Source organism: Papio anubis, chromosome 12 (genome assembly GCF_008728515.1).
Source record: "Papio anubis isolate 15944 chromosome 12, Panubis1.0, whole genome shotgun sequence".
In the NCBI taxonomy this organism is placed as follows: domain Eukaryota; kingdom Metazoa; phylum Chordata; class Mammalia; order Primates; family Cercopithecidae; genus Papio; species Papio anubis.
The window spans coordinates 74,327,361-74,339,850 of record NC_044987.1 but is presented as its reverse complement, the minus strand read 5'-3'; the positions used below and the strand labels follow the sequence as shown (position 1 = coordinate 74,339,850).

The 12,490-nt window shown below is 39.9% G+C and overlaps 1 pseudogene across 1 annotated transcript; it reads left to right on the top strand.

The window, feature by feature from the left end:
• Positions 1–7,415: 7,415 nt before the first annotated feature.
• LOC101022394 lies at positions 7,416–9,101 on the top strand (annotated as a pseudogene). The gene has a single exon (XR_002517058.2). The product of XR_002517058.2 is annotated as an olfactory receptor 7E24-like (transcript).
• Positions 9,102–12,490: the final 3,389 nt, after the last annotated feature.

Here is a 12,490-nt window from a genome sequence, read left to right as displayed (position 1 = left end):
TTGGCTCTCTATCTGTTATTGATGTATAGGAATGCTTGTGATTTTTGCACATTGATTTTTGTATCCTGAGATTTTGCTGAAGTTATTTGTCAGCTTAAGGAGGTTTTGGGCTGAGATGATGGGATTTTCTAAATATACAATCAAGTCATCTGCAGACAGAGACAATTTGACTTCCTCTTTTCCTATTTAAATACTCTTCATTTCTTTCTCGTGCCTGATTGCCCTAGCCAGAACTTCCAATACTATGTTGAATAGGAGTGGTGAGAGAGGGCATCCTTGTCTTGTACCAGTTTAGTTTTCAAAGAGAATGCTTCTAGTTTTTGCCCATTCAGTATATTGGCTGTGGGTTTATCATAAATAGCTCTAATTATTTTGAGATTCATTCCACTGATACCTAGCTTATTGAGAGGTTTTAGCATGAAGGGGTGTTGAATTTTGTCGAAGGCCTTTTCTGCATCTATTGAGATAATCATGTGGTTTTTGTCACTGATTCTGTTTATGTAATGGATTACATTTATTTATTTGCATATGTTAAACCAACCTTGCATCCCAGGGATGAAGCCAACTTGATTGTGGTGGATAAGCTTTTTGATGTGGGGTTCAATTCGGTTTGCCAGTATTTTATTGAGGATTTTTGCATCGATGTTCATCAGGGATATTGGCCTGAAATTTTCTTTTTATGTTGTGTCTCTGCAAGATTTTGGTGTCAGGATGATGCTGGCCTCACAAAATGAGTTTGGGAGGATTCCCTCTTTTTCTATTGTTTGGAATAATTTCAGAAGGAATGGTACCAGCTCCTCTTTATGCCTCTGGTAGAATTCAGCTGTGAATCCATCTGGTCCTGGACTTTTTTTGGTTGGTAGGCTATTAATTACTGCGTCAATTTCAGACTTTGTTATGGACCTATTCAGGGATTCGACTTCTTCCTGGTTTAGACTTGGGAGGGTGTATGTGTCCGGGAATTTATCCATTTCTTCTAGATTTTCTAGTTTATTTGCAGAGAGGTGTTTATAGTATTCTCCGATGGTAGTTTGTATTTCTGTGGGATGGGTGGTGATATCCCCTTTATGATTTTTTTATTGCGTCTATTTGATTCTTCTCTCTTTTCTTCTTTACTAGTCTGGCTAGTGGTCTATCTATTTTGTGGATCTTTTGAAAAAACCAGCTCCCGGATTCATTGATTTTTTGAAGGGTTTTTAGTGGCTCTATCTCCTTCAGTTCTGCTCTGATCTTAGTTATCTCTTGTTTTCTGCTAGCTTTTGGGTTTGTTTGCTCTTTCTTCTCTAGTTCTTTTAATTTTGATGTTAGGGTGTTAATTTTAGATATCTCCTGCTTTCTCTTGTGGGCATTTAGTACTATAAATTTCCCTCTACACACTGCTTTAAATGTGTCCCAGAGATTCTGGTACATTGTGTCTTTGTTCTCATTGGTTCCAAAAACATCTTTATTTCTTCCTTCATTTCGTTATTTACCCAGTAGTCATTCAGGAGCAGGTTGTTCAGTTTCTGTATAGTTGTGTGGTTCTGAGTGAGTTTCTTAATCCTGAGTTCTAATTTGATTGCACTGTGGTCTGAGAGACTGTTGGTTATGATTTCTGTTCTTTTGCATTTGCTGAGGAGTGTTTTGATTCCAATTATGTGGTCAAGTTCGGAATAAGTGCGATGAGGTGCTGAGAAGAATGTATACTCTGTTAATTTGGGGTGGAGAGTTCTGTAGATGTCTATTAGATCTGCTTGGTCCAGAGCTGAGTTCCAGTCCTCAATATCCTTGTTAATTTTCTGCCTCATTGATCTGTCTAATATTGACAGTGGGATGTTAAAGTCTCCCACTATTATTGTGTGGGAGTCTAAGTCTCTTTATAGGACTCTAAGTACTTGCTTTTTGAGTCTGAGTGCTCCTGTATTGGGCGCATATATATTTAGGATAGTTAGTTCTTGATGCATTGATCCCTTTACCATTATGTAATGCCCTTCTTTGTCTCTTTTGATTTCTGTTGGTTTAAAGTCTGTTTTATCAGAGATTAGGATGGCAACTCCTGCTTTTTTTTTTTTTTTTTTTTTTTTTTGGTTTTCCATTTGCTTGGTAAATATTCCTTCATCCCTTTATTTTGAGCCTAAGTGTGTCTTTGCAGGTGAGATGGGTCTCCTGAATACAGCACACTGATTGGTCTTAACTCTTTATCCAATTTGCCAGTCTTTTAATTGGGGCATTTAATCCATTTACATTTAAGATTAATATTGTTATGTGTGAATTTGATCCTGTCATTATGATGCTAGCAGGTTATTTTGTGCATTAGTTGATGCAGTTTCTTTAAAGTGTCGATGGACTTTACAATTTAGTATGTTTTTCTAGTGGCTGGTACTGGTTGTTCCTTTCCGTATTTTGTGCTTCCTTCAGGAGCTCTTGTAAGGCAGGCCCGTTGGTGACAAAATCTTTCAGCATTTGCTTATCTGTAAAAGATTTTATTTCTCCTTCACTTATGAAGCTTAGTTTGGCTGGATATGAAATTTGTAATTGGAAATTCTTTTCTTTGAGAATGTTGAATATTGGCCCCTGCTGTCTTCTGGCTTGTAGGTTTTCTGCTGAGAGACTCGCTGTTAGTCTTATGGGCTTCCCTTTGTGGATAACCTGACCTTTCTCTCTGGCTGCCCTTAACATTTTTTCCTTCATTTCAACCTTGGTGAATCTGACGATTATGTGTCTTGGGGTTGCTCTTCTCGAGGAGTATCTTTGTGGTGTTGTCTGTATTTCCTGAATTTGAATGTTGGCCTGTCTTGCTAGGTTGGGGAAGTTCTCCTGGATAATATCCTGAAGAGTGTTTTTCAGCTTGGTTCCATTCTCCCTGCCACTTTCAGGTAATCAAATGTAGATATGGTCTTGTCACATAGTCCCATATTTCTTGGAGGTTTTGTTTGTTCCTTTTTATTCTTTTTTCTCTAATCTTGTCTTCTTGCTTTATTTCATTAAGCTGATCTTCAATCTCTGATATCCTTGCTTCTGCTTGATCAATTCAGCTATCTCCCCCTGGATATTACAAACCATGTCATAGGGAGGTGGACGCCCTCCACGATATGGGGAGTAATATCACACCCCTCTCCCCACCCTGGATATTACAAAACATATCATGGGGGTTGGAAACCCCCCGTGATATGGGGAGTAACATCACCCTCCTTTACCCCCACTGGATATTATGAACCATGTCACAGGGGGGTAAACACCCCCATGATATGGGGAGTAATATCACACCCCTCTCCCCCCCTGGATATTATGAACCATGTCATGGGGGGTGGACACCCTTTGCCATATGGGGAGTAATATCACCCCCCTCTCCCCTAACTGGATATTATGAACCGTGTCACAGTGGGGGAAAAATCCCCCATGATATGGGGAGTAATGTCACCCCACTCTCACCCCCTGGATGTTATGAACCATGTCACAGGGGGGTGAACATCCCCCACAATAGGGGGAGCAATATCACCCCACTCTCCCACCCCCTGGATATTACAAGCCGTGTCACAGGGGGGAAACAGCCCCCATGATAGGGGGAGTAATTTCACCCCCCCCACAAATGTTAGGAACCATGTCACAGGGGGGTGGACACCCCCCATGATGTGATGTAGGGAGTAATATTACCCCCCTCTCCCACTCCCAATATTACCAACCATATCATGAAGGGTGGACACCCCCCACAATATGGGGAGCAATATCACCCCACTTTTCCCTGCTGGATATTACAAACCATATAACAGGGGGATGCAGACACAAGGCATTAACGATATTTTGAGTAATATTATCTTTCCCTTTGAACATTATGAACAATATGACAGAGGGGTGTACACCTCCTGCGATATTGGCAGTAATGTCATCCTCTCCCCCACTGAGTATTAGGAACCATATTACAGGGGGATGTATTCCCTCTTCAAGATTGGAAGGAAGATCATACTTGCCCTCCCTAGATATTTGAAACAATATCATAGGGGGTTGTACACTTTTACAATATTGGGAGTAATATCATCCTTTCTCCCCCTGGAAATTAGGAACAATATCACAGGGGTGGTGTACATCCCCTGGGATATTTAGGAAAATATTATCATCTCCTCCCCTCAATATTAGGAACAATATTACAAGGGCAGTGTAAAGTACCTGCCAAATTGGGAAAAATACTATCCTCTCTCTCTCGTATATTAGAAACAATAACACAGGGGGAATGTACACCCACTGCCATATTGGGAATAATATCATACTTGCCCCACCCCCCGGAAGTTAGGAACAATATCACAGCTGCGGGGGGATACTTTTACGATATTGGGAGTAATATCATACTCTCTCCCCCTGGAAATTAGGAATAATATCACAGAGGTGGTGTAGACCCTCTGCAATATTTAGGATAATATTATCTCCCCATTCGATATTAGGAACAATATTACAAGGGGGGTGTAAATTACCTGCCAAATTGGAGGTTATACTCTCCTCTCCCTCCCTGTATTTTAGAAAATATAACACAGGGGAAATGTACACCAGTGCAGTATTGGGAGTAATATCTTCCTCTCCCCACCTGGATATTAGGAACAATAACATGAGTGGGGCATACACCCCTCTCGATATTGAATGTAATGTCATCCTCTCCCTCCCTTTTTATTACGAACAATATCCCAGGGGGGTGTACAACCCCTGCAATATTGAAAGTAGTATCATCCATTTCCCCAAGGATATTAGGAACAACATCACAGGGGTAGAGTACACCTGCTGCGATTTCGGGAGTAACATCATCCTCTCATTGCCTGGATATTATAAACAACATCACAGGGGGGTGCATACACCCTCCGATATTGGGAGTAATATAATCCTCTCCCTCCCTATATATTAGGAGCAATATACCGGGGGTGGTGTAAACTTCTTGCGATATGGGAAGTAATATCACTCCCCTCTCTCGCCCTGGATATTACGAATGGTATCACAGAGAGGTGGACACCCTTTGCAATATGGGGAGTAATATCACCCCCCTCTCCCGCCCTAGATATTATGACATATCACAGGGGGGTGGACACCCCCTGAGATGCGGGGAATAATATCACCCCCTTCTCCCTTATAGGATATTACGAACCATATCACAGGGGGTGGACACCTCCCACGATATTGGGAATAATATCATCCTCTCCCCCCTGGATATTATGAACAATATTACGGGGGTTGTACACCTCCTGTGATATTGGTAGTAATATCATCCTCCTCCCCATGGATATTAAGAACAATATCATAGGGGGGATGTACACGCCCTGTGATATTGGGAGTAGTAATATCCTCTCTACCACTGGATATTAGGAACCATATAAGGGAGGGTGTGTACAATCCCTGTGTCATTGAAAGTAATATTCTCCTCTCCCCCTTTGGATATTACGAACTATATCATAGGTAGGGTATACACCACCCGCGATATTTGGAGTAATATCATCCTCTCGCCCCATGGATATGAGAAACAATATCACGGGGAGGTGTACACCCCATGTGATATTGTGTGTAATATCATTCTTCCCCACCCCCTGCAATATTGGGGTGTAATATCATTCTCTCTCTTCCTGGACATTATGAACAATATCACTACTAAGTGATATATTAGGAGTAATACATCCATATGATATTATGATGAATATCACAGGGTGTACACCCACTGTGATATTAGAAGTAACATCTCCCTAAAATATTAGGAAGAATATCGTACACCCATTGTGACTTTACAAGTAATATCTCCCAAAAATGTTACAACTAATATTGCAGGGTGTACACTCTCAGTAATATTAGGAGTAATATCTCCCTAGAATATTACAAATACACATGGTGTACACCCACTGTGATATGAGGAAGACTATCACCAGGTGTACACCCACTGTGACTTTAGAAGAAATATCTCCATAAAATAATACAAAAATATCACAGTGTATACAGTAATATCTCAGAATATTACAAATAATATCACAGGGTGTACACCCACTCTGATATTAGAAGTAATATCTCCCTAGGATATTATGAATAATATCACAAGGTGTACACCCACTGTGATAATAGGAATAATACCTCCCTAGGATATTACAAATAATGTCACAGGCTATACACCCACTATGACATTAGGAGTAATATCTCCCTAGGATATTACGAATAACATCACAGATTTTACATCCATGGTGTGCACCCACTGTGATATTAGGAGTAATATCTGCACAGGATATAACAAATAATAGTACAGGGCATACACACAAGGTGTACACCCACTGTAATATTAGGAGAAATATCTCCCTAGGATATTATGAATAACATCACAGAGTGTACACACATGGTATACACCCTCTGTGGCATTAGGAACAATAACTTTCTAAGACATTACGCATAACATCACAGAATGTACACTCATGGTTTACACCCACCGTGACATTAGACGTAATATCTCCCTTGGATATTACGAATAACACCAAACGGTATACACACATGGTGTACACCACTGTGATATTAGGAGTAATTTCTCCCTAGAATATTACGAATAACATCACAAGGTGTTCATTCATGGTGCACATCCACTGTGATATTAGGAGTAATATCTCCCTAGGATATTACAAATAATATCACAGGGTGTACACTCACTATGATATTAGAAGTAATATCTTCCTAGGATATTACTTTTCATATAAAAGGGTGTACATCCACTGTGATATTGGGAGCAATATTTCTCTAGGATATTACAAATAATATCATGGAGTATATGCCCACTGTGATATTAGGAGTAATAATTCCCTAGGTTATTATGAATAATATCACAGGATGTACACCCACTGTGATATTAGGAGCAATATCTTCCTAGGATATTACAAATAATTTCAAAGGATGTGCACACATGGTATATATCCACTGTGATATTAGGAGTAATATCTACCTAGGATATTACAAATAATATCACAGGGTGTACACCCACTGTGATATTAACAGTAATTTTTTTAGGTTATTATGAATGATATCACAGAGTGTACAAACATGGTGTACACTCACTGTAATATCAGGAGTAATATCTCTGTAAAATATTAGGAATAATATCACAGGGTGTACATCCACTGTGATATTAGGAGTAATATCTTTGTAGGATATTACAAATAATATCACAGGGTGTATGCCCACTATGACATTAGAAGCAATATTTCCCTAGGATATCAAAAATAATATCACAGGGTGTACAACCTCTGCATCACGGGTTCTAAGGGATTCTCCTGCTTCCGCCTCCCAAGTGGCTGGGATTACAGGTGCCCACCACCACGCCTGGCTAATTTTGTATTTTCAGTAGAGATGGGATATCACAGTGCTGGTCAGGCTGGTCTGAAACTGTTGACCTCAGGTGATCCACCAGCCTCGGCCTTCCAAAGTGCTGGGATTACAGGTGTGAGCAAATGTGCTCGGCAAAGAGTTATATATTAAATAAATTTGGAAACATGGTTGCCATATTTGAGTACGCATTTACTTTTATGAAGAAATTATGTCAGAAAACCTAAGGATGATAATAAATATGAAAAGTAACTGGCATGTAAAAAGATCTTTTGATTAAGAACTATAAGGTTCGATTTCATTTTTAGATAATGTGATCCTAGCTCTTGTATAGTGCTTATAAATATTCTACATCAAAGGAATTCTACATCAAAGGAATTTGTAGCAGTGTCAGAATAAAATCAAGTGTATTTCACTGCTTCTTAATTTTTAAATTAGACTGAGTTTGTTTTCTTAGAGAGAGAAGAACATTTTTTTTTTTTCTGAGAAGAGTAGGCCATATTTTACTGAGATCTTGGATTTGTTACATATTATGTTTTGGTCTTCTAACATTCTCCAGTGGATTTTCTCTAAAGTATGTATGCACAGAAAGACTTGAATAGCAAAAAAGTAAATCATGTAATTCTGAGATTTTTGGGTTTGTCACAACTGAGAAATATTGCTGAGGGTGTATGATCCTCAAGTGTGAAAATGTTCCTCGTGAATTGCTTGTATCCAAAATATACACGCGGCATTAAGTGCTGGTTTTTATCTTTTGTTTTTCCAATCCTTTTTTCTTCTCAAGGTGTCCAAGTCACACAGAACCACAGAATCTCACAGGTGTCTCAGAATTCCTTCTCCTGGGACTCTCAGAGGATCCAGAACTGCATCCAGTCCTCGCTGGGCTGTTCCTGTCCATGTGCCTGGTCGCGGTGCTGGGGAACCTGTTCATCATCTTGGCCGTCAGCCCTGACTCCCACCTCCACACCCCCATGTACTTCTTCCTCTCCAACTTGTCCTTGCCTGACATCAGTTTCACCTTGGCCATGGTCCCCAAGATGATTGTGGACATGCAATCGCATAGCAGAGTCATCTCCCACGCGGACTGCCTGGCACAGATGTCTTTCTTTGTCCTTTTTGCATGTATAGATGACATGCTCCTGACTGTGATGGCCTATAACTGATTTGTGGCCATCTGTCACCCCCTGCACTACCCAGTCATCATGAATCCTCACTTCTGTGTCTTCTTAGTTTTGGTGTCTTTTTCGTCAGCGTGTTGGATTCCCAGCTGCACAGTTGGATTGTTACGATTCACCTGCTTCAAGAATGTGGAAATCTCTGATTTTTTTCTGTGACCGATCTCAACTTCTCAACCTTGCCTGTTCTGACTGTGTCATCAATAACATATTCATACATTTAGATAGTACTATATTTGGTTTTCTTCTCATTTCAGGGATCCTTTTGTCTTACTATAAAATTGTCCCCTCCACTCTAAGAATTCCATCGTCAGACGGGAAGTATAAAGCCTTCTTCACCTGTGGCTCTCATCTGGCAATTGTTTGCTTATTTTATGGAACAGGCACTGGCGTGTACCTGACTTCAGCTGTGTCACTATCCCCCAGGAATGGTGTGGTAGCATCAGTGTTGTACACTGTGGTCACCCCCATGCTGAACCCCTTCATCTGCAGACAGAGAAACAGGGGCATTCAAAGTGCCCTGTGGAGGCTGCGGAGCAGAACAGTCTAATCTCATGATCTGTTCTGTCCTTTTTCTTGTGTGGGTTAGAAAGGGCAACCACATTAAGTCTCTACATCTGCAAATCCTGCCCCCTTCCTCACATTATTTTTGTTGCTTGATGGCTTTTATTCCTTTCCACATTTCCTATGTGAATATTGCTTTCTTTGTTATGCCTTTAACTGGAATGGGTGAGTATTCTGGGATCCTTTGTTTAGCATAAACCTCATGACTGAATCCTCTATACCTAGGTGGCCTCCTTTAGTTTCTGAGCAATAACCCTGTTGTCCAGGTGGAATAACAACCATCTTTTTATATACAGGAAGTCCTCACTTCATTTTGTAATTCCCTGAAAATTGACTTTCTGGAAACAATGTACAGCAGGTCCTCCAATACCATTGGTTTGTTCAAAGTTGTCTAGTTCTAATGTTGATGAGGAATACATTGGCTTCACTCTACATAATTTTGCTTAAACGTGCAGTTTTCAAGAGACTATCAAAAATGTTAAGTAAGGAATACCGTATACATCAAATTCACATCCTTTCCTACAGTTCATGTGGAATTCCTTTATAAACTGCTTCTAGGGAATCTATTTAGGCAGGTTATGTGTAGAGATCCATGTCACCGCTCCTCAATCTTGGCTTTGACTGAAATCACCTGGGTAGCTTACAAATGAGGAGGCCTGAGTCTCATTATTTAAGATTCTGATTTACTTGCACCTGTGAGGGTATGCAGATTTTTTTTTTTTTTTTTTTTTTTTTTAAGCAAAAGAGATGGTTCCAATGATGAAGTTCCTGGGGGGATCAAGCTCTGATGAGTAAGAATAAAACTTAATTGTAATATAATTTCTTCAAATGTTATCTTCAAATGCATTGTACTTCAACACTATAAAAAATTTTTATTATGCTGTTTTTTCTTACTACTTAGCATTTTCATTTTACATTTGTTGAAGTTACCGATTTATACACACATTGATTGCTCCTTTATTTCACACTTGTACATATATAAAATGGGAAATAGAAAAGAATAAAATGGTCACAGTATCCCTAAAGTTTCTCATTCCAAAACATTTTTAAAATATTTGTCTTTAATAAGTTTGTTTCAATTAAGAAACTATGGTATACACACACAATAAAGTATTATTCAAACTAAAAGGAATAAAATCCTCTCCACTGCCGCAAAAATGGATGAGATTGCAGGTCAGTATATTAAACGAAATAAGCCAGGAGCAGAATGACAAATGTTACATGTCCTCACTTATATGTAGGAACAAAAAAGAAAACCTTGACCAGGTGTGGTGGCTCATGCCGGTAATCCCAGCACTTTGGGAAGCCAAGTCAGATGGATCACTTGAGGCCACAAGTTTGAGACCAGTCTGGCAAACATGGTGAAACCACATCTCTACTAAAAATACAAAAATTACCCGGGCATGGTTGTGCATGCCTGTAGTCCCAGCTACTTGGGAGGCTGAGGCTGGAGAACTGCTTGAATCTAAAAGGCAGAGGTTGCAGTGAGCCAAGATCTTGCCTCTATACTCCAACCCGGGCAACAGAACGAGACTCCAACAACCACATACACACAAAAGGAGTCTCATGAAGGTGGAGATTATAAAGGTGGTTAGCAGAGGCTAGAAAGAAAAAGGGTGAGATAGGGAATGAAGAGAAGTTGATAATTGGGTACAAAACACAGAAAGATGGAACAAATGAGTTCTAGTGTTTGATAGTACAGTATGGAAATTTTAATTCACAAAAACCTCTTGCGTATTTCCAGATGGCTTGGAAAGAAGCTTCCTAACTTTCTCATTATGATGGTTTTTAAGTTATTCTCTTTCTCCTCCAATTACACCCTTCTATACTCTTCTTTTTTAGGCTAGAATGGAGCTCTTGAAATCATCCTGTATTTTTATTTATTTATTTATTTATTTATTTATTTATTGAGAAGGAGTTTCATTCTTGTTGCCCAGGTTGGAGTGCAATGGCATGATCTCGGCTCACCACAAACTCTGCCTCCTGGGTTCAAGCAATGCTCCTGCCTCAGCCTCCCTAGTAGCTGAGATTACACACCACCACGCCCACCTAACTTTTATTTTTAGTAGAGACAGGGTTTCTCCCTGTTGGTCAGGCTGGTCTTGAACTCCCAACCTCAGGTGACCCGCCCACCTCGGCCTCCCAAAATGTTAGGATTACAGGCGTGAGCACCCACACCCAACCCATGCTACATCTTTACCTGTTGTCTGTTGTTGTTTGTTTGTTCTTGATCCCAGAAATTACTTCTCACATATATGTTCAAATGGTTTTTAACATGAGTGCCAAGAAAGTTCATTGGTGGAAATGCAGCCTTTTCAACAAATGGTGTTGGAGAAACTTGATTTCCACATGCAGAGAAATGAAGATGGACCATATGTCACACCAGATGCAAAAACTAACACAAACCGGATAAAAGACCTAACCCCAAGAGCTAAAACTATAATATGCCTAAAAGAAAATGCTGGCAAAACCTTTATGACATCAAAGTGGGCAATGCTTTCTGGGATATGACACCAAAAGCATAGGCAACAAAAGAAAATTAGATTCCTTGGATTACAGCTAAATGAGAAACACTTTTGTGCATCAAAAAACGCTATGAACTGAGTGAAAAAATAACCCATGGATTAGGAAAAATATTTGCAAATCATATATTTGAAAAGAGGCTGATATCCATAATATGCAAAGAACCGCTAGAACTAAACAACAAGAAACCCAAGGCATCCCATTAACAATGATCAGAAGACTTGAGTAGACATCTCCCTAGGAAAGATATACCAATGGCAAATAACCATATAAAATGATATTCAAAATCACTAATCATAGGGAAGTGCAAATCAAATCAAAAATGTGATAGCACACATTAGGATGAATATGATAAACAAACAAGCAATGGTGAAAATTAGAGGGAAGTAGGAATGCTCCAACATGATCAGAGGGAATGTAAAACTGCAGGAACAGGGAAAATAGTATGGAGTGTACTTGAAAAATTAGAAACAGAATTATCAGATGATCCTGCAGTTGCATTTGTGGGTACCTACCAAAAAGAATTAGAAGCCAGGAGTGGAAGAGATATTTGTACACCCATATTCATAGCAGCGTTATTCACAGTAGCCAAAATGTGGAAGCAACCCAATGGTCCATGGACAGATGAATGAAAAAGCACACTGCAGCTCATTCATACAATGGAATTCAGCCTTAAAAAGGCAGGCACTTCTGGCCAGTGCGGTGGCTCACGCCTGTAATCCCAGCATCTTGGGAGGCCAAGGTGGGCGGATCACCTGAGGTCAGGAGTATGAAACCAGCCTGGCCAAAACGGTGAAAGCTCATCTCTACTAAAAATGATAGAATTAGTTGGGCATGGTGGCACACGCTTCTAATCCTAGCTACTCAGTAGACTGAGACACAAGAATTGTTTGAACCCAGGATGTGGAAGTTGCGGTGAGCCGAGA